A 16931-nucleotide genomic window follows, 5' to 3' on the forward strand; every position below is an offset into this window, starting at 1 on the left:
GGTGAAAAATGTTTGTTTACCAGTGAATCGTAAGTGAACTACCAATTTATTTCTCCAGTCTGTTGGAAGTCAAAATTGGCTGGGGGCAGGGGCAAGACTCTACATTTTGAATTCATAGGCTATTTACCAGTGTCCGTTCTGCCTCTCCTTCCACACTGGTGTACCTGGACTAATTTTGTGCTCTGATTTAAATCACAATCTAGTTGCTCTGGCATCTCAATTTGAGGGAAGATTGGATGTTGTTTTTCAAAGGGAACTGCAAGTGTTTTACTCTTGTCTGAAAACAGATTGTGGCTTCGTTCCCAAGGATAAGCTTAGAAATTACGTATAAATCTCAGGATTTCATTCTTAGCAAAATGTTTTCAACCCTGTTGTCCACACATTAGTGTAAATGAACAAAAACAGAGAAAAAGCCAGGAAACACCCTGACAGACAGTGTGTGAACATTTTTGATCTGCTTCCTGCGCCTGCCATTCTACAGAACACATTTTGTTTATTCTCCGGTCCCTAATTGCTTTATTGCAGATTTTGTAGGCAGCATAACAAGTTGGAACTAAATGCATAAAAAAGGTTTTGATTGAGAACTAAGTTAACACTCATCTGTAAGGAACTGGAGAGTAGCTTTAAAAATAACAGCGTATTTTAAAATTATTTCATAAGGGCAGGTATTTTTCAGTTGTTTTTATTTATTTGGCTTTAATGTACTTTTCTTCCAAGAGCTCAAGTGCACACTTTAAAGATCTTCAGTCCAGGGCTCCTGATAAATATTTTGTAAAAGGAACTAGATTTGTGAGTACCATCACCACCAGCAGCTTTACGTAGTAACTGTCTTCAGAATTGAATGCTATGACTCTTCAAAGCACGTCCCTCACTGTCTAGAAAAGGGACTGAAGAATGAGGTCTCTGAATGAGACCCAGGTCTGGCAGCTTGTCACTGAAAACACTGACGTTTGACCTATGCCTCAGAGGACACAGCCCAGCTCCTTCGGTACAAAGGAAGGTTCCTGGCCATTGTCATCCTTAGGGAGCTCGCAGCCCATTTCCCATGTCTCAGTCTTGATTCTGAGACCATGTCTGAAGCTTATCATAATACTGGATCTGATAAATCTTGATTGATTGTTGATTAGATTTGCATTTGGTTTCTAGGAGCTGTGCAAAAATAACCCAGCACTCTGTGTTCTGGCCTCTAGCCAACTGAGTCTGCGCAGGTCCTGGAATGCCTTATCTTTGTGATGCTTCGGAACTCTGCCTTCAGTTCCTCTATGCAAGTCTTTTCAGGTCAGGCTGACAGGAGGGCCTTCCTCGGGGGCTGGCATGATTCTTTTGTTCTCACTCTCCAGTAGATTTTAATTCAAACTCTGAGTCTTATGGTGGGAAGGGAATTTAGAAGACACCTAGCCGATTTCCTCTCCATGACAATCCTTATTGGGGGTGAAGTGGGGTATGTGAATTTCTGATGCTTGTCAATTCGTAATAACAGAGAATTTGCCCCCACATTGTTGCAGTTTCTAATTTTGCAGGTTTTAAATGTTCTGTATGTTAGAAAATTATTCTTTATCCCAATGACTAAAAATCTCAATCTATGGAAACCCAGAGTTTATAGAGTTTATGATAATAAAGTCACAATTAAGCTCACTGGTATCTCGATTTCTTTTTCTATATCATCTGTCTTCAAATATGCTCATGTTTAATAACTGGCTACTGTTGGTTGGACCCTTATGTGCCAGCCCCCATGCTAAGTGCTTTACATACATCATTTCATTTAATCTTTACAACGTGCCAATATTCTCATTTTAAAGATGAGAAAATTGATGCTAGGAAATGTTAAGTAACTAGCCCAAAGACTAATCTAAGTAATTTAACCTAATCTAAAGTCATAGTTAATGGCCAGACCTGGATTTGAAACCAAAACAGCTGACACTAAAATCCCTGCATTTCACCACTCTGCTATATTGTTGCCCTGTCTTTACTTATTTCTAGGTTATAACTTACTTAGATCCAAAAGGAAGTTGAAGCCTCTAAGTAAAAGTGCACCTAAAATAGCACAGTTAAAAACCACAAGAAAGAGAGAAATCATATGGGAACGCTTCAAATTTTTGGAAACAGCAATCCCGTGTCTCCAGAATTTACGCTTTCCAAGTCAACATTGCCAGTTTCTTAAACTTTCTATCCACTGGGAAGAAGGTGGTTTGCTGGACTGTGAACCCTCTGGGGGAGGTGGTCTTGTCTTATCACAGTTGGGTTTCCAGTGCTTAGCCGACGGTACTAGGTAAGGATTGAAGGAATGGGCTAGAGAAGAGAAAGCTGATTGCATAGATTTGATTCAGGCTGCCATGGCTGAGGCAGGCTCATTCAGAGCAGATGTTGAGTCACATTGGATGGCATTGTGACTTGGGAACCTAAGGCAAAAATGGGGAAGGGGAGGAAAAGAGATAGAATAAGAGAATATGTATCTTTGTCTTGTCTATTCTCCACTGTATGTTCTTTTGCATTTGTGTGTATATATATCACTGTAAGCCACATTGAATCCCGTGAGAATGAGGCAGGATATAAACAAATGCTTATATTGATACAGAACCACATACATACACATGAGCTATTAGATCGAATTGACTTGTTTAGTGAAATCCTTTCTTGTTTGATGAGGTAGATAAAGAGAGGTTGGTTTCATAATCAGGAAGAGGCGAATGATGGCCAGATTTGCCGAAAACATGAGGCATGAGCCAAGACGGTCAGAATGTTGGGCTCTCTGTGTATAGTGGGAGCCATCCTTCCAGGTCTCACTGTGACCATTCCAGGTACTGCAATTTCTAGGCCTTTGCCAGGCTGGTCACTTCCACTGGAACTTATGTGAGTTGCTCTTACGACTGAACATTGTACCTCAAAGTCATGCTGAAAGAAGAGAAATAAATGTTCTTGCCTTATTGATTGCAAACAGTTTTACTTCTATTCATGTGGCTGGAGACTGGGGTTGTTTTTTTAACAATGGCATACATTACACTGTGCCATATTGACTTTGTTGTCAACTAAAACCCCTGGTTCTAGTTCCTTGTGCATGTGACATTTTATACCTAAATTCAGGGCTTTACATTTATTACTCCCATTTTGTAGATGGAGAAGTAGGTTCAGGGAGGCTAAGTAACTCATCCCTCTCTCAACCCTCCTACCTTTTCTGTACCTCCTTTGCAGCCTCTTTGTTTTTTATTTGTGTATTCCTAATCCTCAGAGTTTGCCTCATTTCTATGCTGGTTGGTTCCATTGTGTTCTTGACCAGGTGGTACCCAGGAACTGAATGATGGGTTCGTGGGGATTTCCATACTATCTTCTTTAGGTACGGAGTGTTTGCAAAATATGGTAAATAATTCACTGCGTGTCTCCTATCACCATCTTCATGTACTAGGCCTCCAACCCTGGGGGGAGGGGAGAAGGAGGAAGAAACTACACAGTTTGATCAGAACCCAGTAGTCCAGTTGTCACTGGGTTCCCTTGTCACACCCTTGCTTTGTTCTCCCCAGAGAAGGTTTAGGGGTGAACTCGGTGGGCCTGTACCACAGGGCTACATTGGCTACCCGTCTCTAATTACCACCCTGCTTGGCCATATTCAGGATGTCATAGTCCAGTGATGGAGTTTTGTAGTGTTTTGTAGACAAATATTCACTATTGGAGGTCACGGTGCACATCACTTGCTCTCCATCAGGACAGAGGGTTGGTTCATCGGTGGCCAAGTCAGGCTGGACTCAACATGAGAGTCTCTCAGGTATTAGAAACTTTTGTTTATGAGGTTGGAAACCTTGGGAGGTGAGGTAGAGCCTGATGAAAAAGTTTCTTCCTTTGGACAGATTGCAGCACAGGGAAGAAATCTTTTTTCTCCTTCTCCTCTAAGCCTATGTAGACCAGGGCTACCATTCCTTGCCAAGGTGACTCAGGTAACAGGAACATCTTGATTTGAATAATGGGCATAGCCCTTTTTCTCTCTGACACCTCTGTCCTCCCCAACCCTTACCAGGGGTCACTGAGACGCAAAGTCAAGTTTTAGTTCAGTTCTGCAGAACTTTGATTATTTGTAATATTCATCAGTATTCACTCACTCATCAAATATTTGTTGAGTGCCTGCTAGGAGAGCATACTGTACACAAAAACAGTGACAGCAGTGGGCTCTGTCCAAGTGGGGATGCCATTCTTGAGTTGAATTCTCCCTTCCCTTAGAACATCTCAGATTCCATCGTGAGTGAGGGTTCAGCATCAACCCATATATTGTATTCTAGTTGTGCTGTTTTTTCTCTTAGTTTTGATACTAAAAAAGTCAGCATGAGTAGAAATTCTGGTATTTCCTTCCTGCCTCCCCATGCTTTTTGTCACTGGATCATCCTAGGTAGTCCTTTGATGTTCCTCCCCTACTATGGAGAGCACTGTTTAGAGGACAGGAAGATTATTTGGGTATACGAAAGGCAAACAAAGTAAAACACCATTAAAAAAGTGTAGGGGTAGGGGAAGCAGCTGATTCTCTGACTGTGGAGCCTGTGAATAGTTTGTTTCTTTCACTTGTTCATTCAAAAAACAGTAAATTGAGCAATTCCTGCCAGGTGAAGTATTATACACGGGGGGAGAAAAAGATAATTGACTTAGTCCCTGCCACTGGGTGGCTCCCAGATTAACGAAGAAGACTGAAAAGCAAAGGAGAAATTGCAAAATGGTATATGGAAAGGAATTTTAAAAAGTCCAGACGCCCTCACCTTCTGCATGTCTTTGTCAGTTTCTTAATTGGCTCTATTCAGACCATGGCTATTAATTGCAACTCCTCCTGCATGCAGCCCTCCCCCTTTTCTCCTTATCCTACTCTATCTCTTTCCATGCCACTTATCAGCTTATAAGATTTTATATAATTTAATTATTTATTATATTTTCTTTCACTGTCTTCTCCCACAAGAATGTCAGCTTCTTAATGGTAGGGATATTGGTCTATTTTGTTCATTCGTCTGTCCCAGCTCCAGGAATACTTTGTTGAAAGAATGAATGAAGGAGGTGATCATCAATCTCAGTCTGATTATTGAAGGCTGTGTACAGAGATGGGGGAATGATCAGGGAGGATGTAATAAAGACAGTGATGTTTGAGCTGGGTCATGCATTGTAAATTGAAATTTTAAGGGGAATACACATGCTGTGCAGAAGGAACAGCATATGCAAAAGTGTGGAGGTTAGAAGGAGCCTGTGCTGTGTGTTGGGGAAGTATTTGTAGAATTTAGGGTATGTGGTGGAGAACAATGGAAGATAAGTCTGGAAAATTGAGGAAAATTGTGAAGCCCCTCGTATGTGTTGTTTATCACGGGGGAATTGCAGACAGCAAAAGTGTCCGAGGAATTGGAAAAAGAGAATTTGTTAAGCTAGTATAACATATAGAAAATCTTACTTCCTCTATTTCCAGCCCATTGTACTTGTCTAAAGCATGGCAGTTGAGGTAAGGACTCCTAATGGATGTCCGTGGGCTTTGGACAAGGCCTGGGAGAAATAACTGAAAATTCAGGTTACGAAACATGTTTTCATCTTTATCACCTGGCACAGTGCCCACCACATAGTAGTTCTGTAAATACATACAGAAATAAATGAAAGAATGAGCTTGTTCAACAGTGTCCAGCTGATCCCCAAAGTGAAAAGAATAACACTTAATTGGTATCTAATTCTTTCCCCATTAGAATTAATTTTTGCTGATGTGAATGCCTCCTGGACGTGTTTGCTCACCATCTCTGTGACTCCTGTCTGGTGTTATAGCTTTGTGATAAAGAGCCTGAACTTTGCAGTCAGACCAGCTTGAATGTGAATCCTGGCTCCATCACTTACTAGCTGCATGGCCTCACATGAGTTGCTTCACCTCTCTGAGTCTTACTTCCCTAATAGGGTGTCAGCACCTGTTGTCTCGGATCGTGTGAGGATTAAATGAGATAGTCCGTGAAAACATTCCACACAGTTCTTAGAACTTAGTAAGCACTCAATAATGGGTGACTATTAGCTTTTTATATTAATGGGGAGGAGTGACGTGTCCGGGTCCGCCTTGATAAGCATGTATAGGGTTGGGAAACACTGATGGTTTCATTTGCCTTAGCCAAAACAGAGTGAAACAAATATGGCCCATTCTATTATTTAATAAGTTGGTAAATGTTTCCTTTGTGCCAAGCAGTATTAATGGAAATATAAACCCAGCAGGAGAATTACAGAAAAGATGCAGTTTTCCAGTGGCTCGTAGTGACTGAATGTATCATGTACTGTATTTCTCATACATGTGGACACTGTGGGGTGATATTTCATAAAGAGAGCTCGTTAGGTTGGGATGATAATAATAAAGTTATTATAGGTTTGGTACCTGAAACTGACCAGGTATTATGATATGGAAACGATCTGCCTTTTCACTGCGAAGAGCCCAGGCATGTTGAAAATAATACAAGGTGAAAAGGGAGAAGAATGGCTCCTTAACTCCTGGAAAGATCCTCAAGACTCACGTTCGATTGGTAGTTCATTAATCTCAGCTCAATTTTGCATCCTGGTGATGTGTCAGGCTCTGTGCTAAGTACTTTCCACTGATCATCTCACCGAAGGTTCATAGCAGCAATGTAGGTATTCTTTCCTCCATTATGTATTCGTTTATAAAGCTTAGAAGTGAAGACTCTTGTCCAGATTCCCTTGAAGAGCAAGCGGAGGAGTTGGGACTTGAATCTCTGTCTTTCTCACCCGGAATTCTTAACCTCCAAGCTCTGCATTTTTGCCTCAGGGTGCAGTCAGACTGTGCTTACAGCTTTGTTAATGAACGGCAGGTTAGAACAGTTTGAATTCCTGCAAGATACAGGATGTCTGTCTTTTCTTGGTATCCGATGTCTAATGACTATGAAGTGCTAGCAGAATCATTTGTGAAGGTGACTCTGACAACCATCCGTTGAATGAGCTCAGCAGTAGACTGTTCTCTTGCTATTCTGTTTGTTCATTCAAACGAGACTTTAAAAAGCCACATGTATTCATTTACATACTGACTTCATAGAGAGGATAGGAAGAAGTGACATATTTAAGTAGTTAATTTTACTTACTCTACTTTGGGATGTTTTGCCTGGGTGTTTGGGTATGATATACATAATTTATGTATCATAGATCTAAAATAAGTTTTAAAGTTTCTAGTTTCAGGTAAATATATTTTATAATAAAAAGCAAATTTTGAACCAATCAATGATGTGATCGTTTGGGCCATATAGTCAGATTTAAGATGCTCAAGGAGTTAGATTACTCTCGTTAAAAATTCTTCCTGGAGTGTAAACCAAGCATTTTGGGAAATGGCATTAATATTGTCAGACTCATCCAGGATAATGTTTCAACAGACTAATATGTACTCTGTGATTCAAAAAGCCCAAACTATCTGATATTTCTAAAAGTCCTGGGCAGAAGCTTGGGATGTAAGTTTGATTCTTATATGGATCCCTTAGTTTCATATTATTTATTCCCAGGCCCTAGCCTAGCTCCAACCCTGACCAGATATTATCTACTTGTTGGTTTTTGGTCTCACAAAGGACAGGTTTTGTAAGGGTAATTGCTTATGTAAATTTATCACCACTTCCAAAAAGAGAATACCCCGCCTCCCAAGTACATACCCTTTTATTGGTAAATTCCTCAACTATTCAGAGAGCAATTACATCAGAAAATTAAAAAATTTATATCATGTGCTAGAATTTGGCCCTTATTTACTTAAACATTATTCAGCCAAAGTGTAAAACACACTGCTGGGGCCCTTTAAAAATTTTTTTTTATTAGGTTTTTAATTTCACTATAAAGACAATTCAAGTGAGAAACTTCAGTGCATTGATTTTGTTCTTTGAGTCATTGCACTGTAATTAGCTGAGTTGCGTTTTAAATGCAGCACAAGAACATCTTTCTTGTCTGTTTATGTCAGAAAAAAATGGCTAATGAGCACTTATCAAAAAGATGAACATTTTTTCATTAGATTAAGTAAAATCAAAACAGATTTATAATGTACTATTATGTTTCAGCTTGGAATAAATTGAGCAAAATAGCTAATATCTTCACAGCTTCCTGGGAATTTATTTGCATGGCAGGATCCTCCTCCCCCACACACTTAGACATCAGAAAAGTGCCCCTTTGTGGTGACTTTCTTTGTGGAGTCAAGGCGCATTCCCAAAGAATTTGGAAAGCCCAAAATATTATTTGTAAGATTCGAATATCAATGAAGTGGGTGTCAAAATTGATTTTCTTTGGATTTTGTCGGTGTGCTCTGCTACTTGTTCATACAGTTCTTTAAAATTGTTTTTAAAAATGATTTCCCTTGACTTTCTCATAGTGGTCGGTCAAAATGCTCCCTGGCACTCAGTATCACACAGAGCTTTTCTTCTATTCTGAGATTTGTGTGTGTGTTCAAATGGATGTGTATTAGCCTGTGTGTGACCAAAAGATACAGACGATGAAGCAATGTTGATTCCTTAGGAAAGTTTAATGTAAAAATGTACAAGTTTAAGAACCTTCTCCTTTTAATGTCACTTAGAGGGCAGGTAATTTTCAGATCGTCAAAGATTCTGTCATTACTTGCTCTCCTACTATGTGAGAGCTGAAGTTCATTTTCATCAGTGCCTGCTTGGGGCTGTATGTTTTGTGCATATCCACAAAGCAACCAATATAACAAGGCCTGCGTGAGTAAAGAAGAATCTGGACTTCCTTAAGTTTTCTGAGTTGGCATTAGGGTGAATGGACAAGAGATTAATCCTCTGTGTATTAAAAGAAAAGAAAGAAAGAAAAAGAGAGAGAGACAGAAGGCAGGAAGGCAGGAAGGCAGGAAGGCAAGAAGGAAAGAAAGAAGGAAAGAAAGAAGGAAAGAAAGAAGGAAAGAAAAACTGCTCAGACCACTCGAGACTTAACTTAGTGTAATGACCTAACTTCTCTCCACATAGCACACTTTTGGGGAAGCATTTTAATTGAAGTATAACACATTCATAAGTGAAAAAGCTTGATGAATTTCTACAAAGTAACATATCCATGTAAACACCATCTAGACCAAGGTGTAGAATGTTCCTGACACTACAGAAGCCTTTCTGCCACTTCTCAGTTTCCTCCACCTAAAAGTAACCATCATTCTGATTTCTATCAACAGTAGCTCACTTCTAATGTCTTGGAACTTCATATGAATGGAAGCTTCTTTCCCTCATGATTATGTCTTTGAGATTTCTTAATGTGATTGTGTGTAGCAGAAAGTCATGATTTTTCATTGTTGAATAGTAATCTATTTTTTGTGTTGTTTCCAGTTTGGGTCCATTGTGAACAATGCTGCTATGGTTATTTTTGGATGTGTCTTTTGGTGGACGTATGTATGCATTTTTGTTGGCTATATACCAAGGAGTGGAATTGCTTGATCATAGGATATGCATTTGTACAATTTTAGTAGAAACTACAAAATAGATTTCTCTCAACAATGTTTTATAGTTTTCAATGTACAGGCCTTCTACATTTTTTATTAGCTTTGTTTCTAGGTAGCTGGTGTTTTTGATGTTAGATATTCTTAGATAGCTTATATTGTACTAATGTAAGTGGTATTGTTTTAAAATTTTATTTTCCAATTGTTTAGTGTTAGTATATAGAAATTCAATTTATTATAAGTATGATGTCTCTATCCAGTGATTTTCTAAATCCACTTTTTAATCCTTAATGGTTTATTTGTATTTTGAATATTTTATGTATACATTCATATCATCTATAAACAATAAGAGTTAAAAATATTTTTAAATAATTCAAATTTCTTTTCCTTGACCACAGTGGAATGTTTAATAAAAGTGGTGATTGCAGACGTCCTATTTCATTCCCGATTTCAGGGAAAAAGCTTGCACTATTTTACCATTAATGTATTTACTGTAGATTTAAAAATATGTTCTTTATTATTTAAGGCAGTTCTTTCTAGTCCTAGTTTAAATTTTTAAAAATCATGAATGGGCATTGAATTTCATCAAATGCTTTTTAAAAATCTATTTAGTGACTATATAACTTTTATATTTAATCAGTGGGGTAAATTATATTGATTGATTTACAAATGTTAATAGCTTTGTATTACTGTTATAAATTAACTTGGTTGAGATCTATGCTTTATATACATCACGGGATTTGATCTGTGAATATTTTAATTTGATTTTGCCAAATTTTTACATGTACTTGTATGGCTTTATACTTTTACTTTCCTGTAATAATTTTTCTTTATTGCTAAGCTTTGGTATCAAGGGTTATATTATTAGCCTTATAAAGTGAGTTCAGAATTGATCTCATTTTATCCATTCCTTGGAATAATTTGTATAATATTTGTGTCAGTTCTTCTTGAAATGTTTAAGTACTTTACCGATTAAGCCACTGGGCCTGCAGTTTTCTTTGCAGATAGGCTTCTAATTATACATTCTTATTTTTAATGGGTAGAGGACTATTGGGATTTTCTATTTTTCCTTGTGTCAGTTTTGGTAAAATAGTATTTTTAAAAATGAATTTGTTCATTTCATTTAAATTATCAAATTTATTGGTCTAAAGTTATTTATAGCATCTTATCTTTTTAATGCTTGTGCAAGTTCTGTAGTGATGTTTCTTTTTTCATTTCTTATATTGATAATTTGTATTCTCTGTTTTTTCTTTACAATCTTATTGGGTTTTATCAATTTTATTTGTCTTCTTTTATTTGTCTTCTTTTCTCAAAGAACAGACTTTTGGCTTTATTGTATCCCTCTGTGATAGGGTTAGAGGGATATGGCTCATGGGTCAAATCTGACCCATCACCTATTTTGTAAATATGGCCATGTTGAACACAGTCATATCCATTCACTTATGTATTGTCTGTGCTTACTTTTGTACTACAATGGCAGAGTTGAGTAGTTGTGATATATTTTATGGCTTATAAAGTTTAAAATATTTACCATTTGTCTCTTTACGGAAAACATTTACTGACCTCTACTCTGTTTTTTTTCTATTTCATTGATTTTTGTCCTTACCTTTATTATAGCTCTTTATACTTTTTTTAGTTTAGTTTGCTGTTCTTTTTCAAGCTTCTTGAGATGGATTCTTAAATCATTAATTTCTATCCTTAGATTTTCACTTAATATGATATTTTCTCTAAGTACAGATTAGCTGTATCTCACAATTTTTATGTTGTATTTTTATTATCATTCTTGAAAAAGTTTTCTTATTTCCATTGTTATTTCTTATTTACCTCATAGATTATTTCAAGTTTATTAATTGACTTTCAGGCATGTAGGGATGTTTAAAGGTTTTTTTTTTTGGTTACTGATTTTTAGATTAATTCCACTGTGCTCAGAGAACATGTTCTGATTTTAATTTTTTGAAATTTGTTGAGACTTGTTTTAATAAATATGTTTTATTTAGGTAACTATTCCATATGTACTTCAAAATAAATGCAATCTACAATTGTTGGATGCCATATTGTTTGTTAATCATGTAATTCGATTTTTCTATATTTTAACTAATTTATTTTCTACTTGTTCTTTGAACTGTTGAGAGAAGTATGTTAAAGCTGCCCACTGTGATTGGGGATTTGTCTGTTACTCCTTTGGTTTTGTTAGTTTTAACTGTATTTGAAGCTATGTTATGAAATCTTGATGTTGAATTGATCTTTTATCTTTACCTAAAGTTTCTCTTTTATATGTAATAATGCTTCTTGCCTTAAAATCTGTTTTGTCTATTACTAGTATATCTATACCAGCCTTTTTTTCTTCTTAATGTTTGTATGATTTTTCCATCCTTTTACTCCCACATTTCTGTGTGCTTATATTTAAGATGTGTCTATTATAAATAACATATACTTGGGTTTATTAAAATCCATTCTGAGAGTCTTTGCCTATTTTTTGAAGATTTTGTTATACTCATGTGATTATTGCTATTTTTAAATTCAAAGCCGTTGTCTTACTGTTTGTTTTTTGGTCCTTTAACCAGATATATTGCCTTCTTTTGGATTTGAAAAGTATTTTTTATTTTTGAGTTTTTTCCCTATGTTAATTAAACATCCTTTTTCTATTATTTTAGTGATTATCCCAGAGGTTACAGCATGGATTCTTGACTTACAGTCAACCTAAAATTAGGATTGTTACCACTTACTAAAAAATGCCAGGACTTTACAACCCTATAATTGAGTTTACCCTCATATCTCTTCTGCTACTGTTGTGTGATATTTTAATTCTATACATATTTTAAGCCCCCAAGACAATATTAACATTATTGTTTTAAACAGTCAATATTAATTTAAATTTACCCAATTCTCTACCCTTTCCATTGATCTTCATTCTTTTCTGCATTATTATGCTTTCATTGAGGGTAAGTTTCCGCCTTTCTGAAGGGTGCCCTTCAGCATTGCCTTTAGTGTAGGTCTGCTTGGGATAAATTCTCTCAGTTTTTGTTAAATAACTATTTTGCTTTTATTTTTAAGGATATTTTCTCTGGGTATAGAATTCTAACTGCAGTTATTCACTTTAAGAACTTTAAAGGCTTCATTCTTTTGTCTTCTTCCATTTTTTCCATTGAATAAGTCAGGTTATTGTTGTTGCTTTGAAGGTAAAATATCTTATTATTCTTTGCTTCATTTAAGATTTTCTTTGTCTTTGGTTTTCAGCAGTTTTATTATGTTTGTTTGTTTTTTTTAATTTAATTTATCCAGCTTGGGTTCATAATGATTCTTGAATTTGTGGCTTCATGTCTTTCAGTTTTGGGAAATTTTCTGTCAGTAGCTCTTCAAATATTCCATCTTAACCATTATCTCCCTCTTATCTGTCTAGAACTTTAATTACAACAATTATATTACTTTTTAAAAATAGTCGTGTCCTACATGTCACTTGTGTTTGTTTTGAATTTTAAATCCCTTTAATTTGTACCTTAGTCTGAATATTTAGATTAACCTATCTTGCAGTTAATTAATTCTCTCCTCTACTGTGACCAATAACCTATCTGTTGAATTTATAATAAAATGGTTGTATTTCATAGATTCCCATACTCTGGCAAAATTTTCAGTTTTTTAAATTTGTTTTTGAACACATTAATGACAGCTTTTTTGGGGTGCCTTTTATTTTTTTTCTTTTTTTAATTAAAATGTATTGGGGTGACAGTAGATCATTTTTATATAATTTCAAATATACAGAAAACTTGTAGAAATAGTATAACACATTACTGTATATCTTCTACCTATATTCACCAACTTTTTACATTTTTTCTTCCATTTTCTTTATCATCCTCCCCTCCATGTACATATGTTCCCCACACCCCTCCCATACATATACATTATTTGTGAACCATTTGACAGGATGTTGCAGATGTCATGCCCCTTTATTCCTAATTTTTTGGTTTTGTATTTCCTAAAAGCAAGAAATTTCTCTTAATGTAAGTAACCATAGTACAAATATCAAAATTAGGAAGTTTAATATTGATAAAATATTAATCTGATTATCTGATTATCTGATTATCTGATCTATAGTCTCAATTCAAATTTTATCAATTATTTCAATAATGTCCCTTATAGCTACATATTTTTTCCCAGTCCAGTATGTAATATAGGATCATGCGTTGTATTTAGTTGTCATGTCTGTTTAATTTATTTGAGTGAAACAGTTCTTCTGCCTTTATTTGTCTTTCATGATCTTGATATTTTTGAAGAGTGTGGAGCAATTACTCTGCAGAATGTTCCACAATTTTGATTTGTTTGATGTTTCATCATGGGGTAGATTCAGACAATGCATTGTTGGTAGAAATAACACAGAAGTGATACTGTGGCCTTTTCTGTCCATTATATCAGGAGGCACATGATGTTCATTTGACTCATTATTGGTGCTACTAACTTTGAGAACTTAGATAAGTAGATGTCTGCCAACGTGAGTTACCATAACGTTACTATTATTGATTTCTAATGAATAAATTATTTGAGGGGAAATACTTTGAGACAATGGAAATATTTTGTTCCTCATCAAATTTGTACCCAGTATATTTTAACATCCATTGATGATTCTTGACTGAATTAATTATTCCTGTGATGTTTTCAGAATGATTGTTTTCTAAGTCTATTATTCTTTATACATTTATTACTTGACATACTTATGTAAGAGATAAGTTTTCTTTCATTCCCATTTGTTAATTTGGTAGACTTCAGAGTTCTTATTTAATTCAATGGGTTGTTTCCATTGATCTCATTTTTTTAATTTGATGCTCAAATGTTCCAGATTTGGCCATTGCGAGCCCACTCAAGCTGGCTCTTAAGAACTTTTGCCATGCACATCATTCTTTGAACGTTTCTTTACTTTCTGGCACAATGAGATGTTCCAGGATTACCTTTTACCTTATTTGCCCTGGCATTGGAATCAGTCATTTCTTCAAGGAACCCTGGTTCCTTTTTTTGGAGAATGGTATTTAGAAAATAAGATCTGAACACTAAGTGTACTCATCTTCTACTGGAGTGCCAATGCATCTAGGCTCAACAGGTCTAGTGTAAACAGGATTATATCTCTATCCCTAATCTAGGAGTTCATACTGTACTCCCGAATCTAATCTAACACTAGAAGGTTCATTTTAGTTTTCTTCTTTCTTTGTTTCTAAGTCCTTTCTCCAAGTGAGAAACCTGGCTGGCAGGATTCTTAGTGTATTCACTCATTATCCCAGGTTTAGATTCACAGAAAGAAGGTCAGAATTGCTAACCCAACTACTATAAAAATACACATCTTTTAACTAGTGTTCAATATTTGTTAGAAGAGTTTTGTCTTAGACTGAATCTATATAGTCAAAACCCTGTATTCAAAACTAGTTATTTTTTCCCCTTTAGTGTGATTGTGTTATTTATTTGAAATATAGTTAAGCTCACTTGTTTATGTTTATACTCCATTTTAGGTTTCTTTCTCCTCCATCATTGTTAATTTAATTTTGTTAATTTAATTTTGTTGTCATTGCCCTCATCGTCGTCATCATCACTACCACCATCACTATCATCATCTTACTGTGAGTATGTGAAGCATTAACATGGTTCCAAATTTGAAAATTACACAAAAAGCTATATTCAGAGGAGTGTTACTTTCCTTTCTCCACCCTATCCACCTGGTAAGGAATTCTCATTAGTTTCTGGTTCATCTTTCTTGAGTTCCTTTTCGTAAATATAAATAAATACCTTTATATTATCCATTTCCTCTTTTTCTTATACAGAAGTAGCATATGTATAGTCTTGTGCACTTTGCTTTTTTTTTGTTGACAACAAAGATATCCTGGAAATCACGCCATATCACATCTTTAGTTTTTATTTATAGCTGCATAATATACCATTGTGTGAATGTATCATAGTTTATTCAACCAATCTCCTATGTGTGTTTTCCCCCCAATATTTCTCAATTACAAACAGTGATGTACCTTGTTCATATGTATTTTTGTACTGTTGAAGCTGTATCTTCAAGGTAAATTTTAGATATGGGCAAAAGATAAACCCACTTGTGGTTTTGTTAGGTATTGTCAACTTCTCCTCCCATAAGATGGGACATTTCCACCAGCAATCTATTGAGAATGTCTTTTTCTCAGGGCTTTGTCAAGAGAATATATTATCAAGCTTTGCAATTTTTATCAAATTTAATCATTGAGAAATGGTGTCTCAGCATAGTTATAATTTGCATTTTTCTTCTTATGACAGAAGTTGTCCATCTTTTCATATGTTTAAAGGTCATTTTAAAATCTTCATTTGTGAATTGTATGTTTGTGACTTTTGATTATTTTTCTATTGGGTTTGTGATTTTCCCCCCTCTTAATTTTAGAGTTCTTTATGTATTTGGGATGGATAGTAGCCCTTTATCTTTTATTCCTGTTAAAAATAGTTATTTTAAAATTTGTGTGAGTCTGTGGGACTAGCTTATGTCTTTTTGGAAAAAAAAAATCTTTTGAGTTTTGGTCATTTGTTCCTCTTTCCTGGTAGGCCTGGTAGGTTTCTGATTGAATTTCAGACTTTGTATATAAAAAGTTGTAGAGACTTTGAGTAGTGTTATTTTCCTGCAGAGATGACTTAGTTTTCCACTGGCTAACAGATGATGTTTGAGTAGATAACCTTGATGAAGGCTGGTCAATTTAGAGTTTGCCCTCACTCTAAGGGAGTAGCCCTCCTTGGGTCAAAACTGAAAGTCTGGGGTCTTTGCCCTCCTCCTCGGCAACCCTGAAAGCTAATTTTTGTGTCCTCAGCACAATGAGACTCCTATTTTCTCCTTAGATTTTTAATCTTGTAGCAGTTGCTTTCCACTGGTTTCTCTGTCTTAACAGAGCACCAGCAGCTTAGGAGTCAGCAAATGCCTTGAAAGGAATTTGTACTATAAGGCTCACTCTGCAGCTCACTCTTCTCCAGGATGTTGGCCTTTCAATTTTTGTCAGCTCTCCCAACACAGCAAGCCCACCGCAAGCTCTCGGTCCTGTTATCTCTTCAACCTTTATTTCCCACACAGTGAGTTGGCAAATACCCTGATGAGAAACAGCAGTGGCAAATGCAAGGCTCACTTCACTGTGTTACCCTGTCCCCAGGGTTGCAGCCTGTAAAGTCCTGCCGCCTTGATTGTTTCCTCGTACCTTCAAAGAACTTTTCTTTTATCTTGCTTTTATAGTTGTTCTCAAACACAGGGGTTATTCTGTACTGGTTATTTCATCATAGCCAGTAGCAGCAGTCATCTTTCCACTTAGCTCATTTCATTAAATTTCTATGGAAATAAGAGAATTTTAATTGACAAAGCATTTTAAAATTGACAAGGAAATTGACCTGTTCATACACTGCTGGGGAGGGTATAAATTGGTACCACCTTCCTGGAGGGCATTAATTTATATCAAAACCCTTGGCAATGTATTTGCCCTTTGACCCAGCAATTCTGCTTCTAGATGTTTATTTTAAGAAAATAATAAAAATTATTTTAAGAAAA

General features: G+C 35.9%; 1 protein-coding gene across 1 annotated transcript in view; it reads left to right on the forward strand.

Annotated features, from left to right (window-relative positions):
- The window catches only part of LOC308503722 (uncharacterized protein), a 164817-nt gene that overhangs the window by 55409 nt on the left and 92477 nt on the right, over positions 1–16931 (forward strand). The gene's annotated exons all lie outside the window — the stretch shown is intronic.

This window comes from Rhinolophus hipposideros (assembly GCF_964194185.1).
Source record: "Rhinolophus hipposideros genome assembly, chromosome: 10".
Classification (NCBI taxonomy): Eukaryota; Metazoa; Chordata; class Mammalia; order Chiroptera; family Rhinolophidae; genus Rhinolophus; species Rhinolophus hipposideros.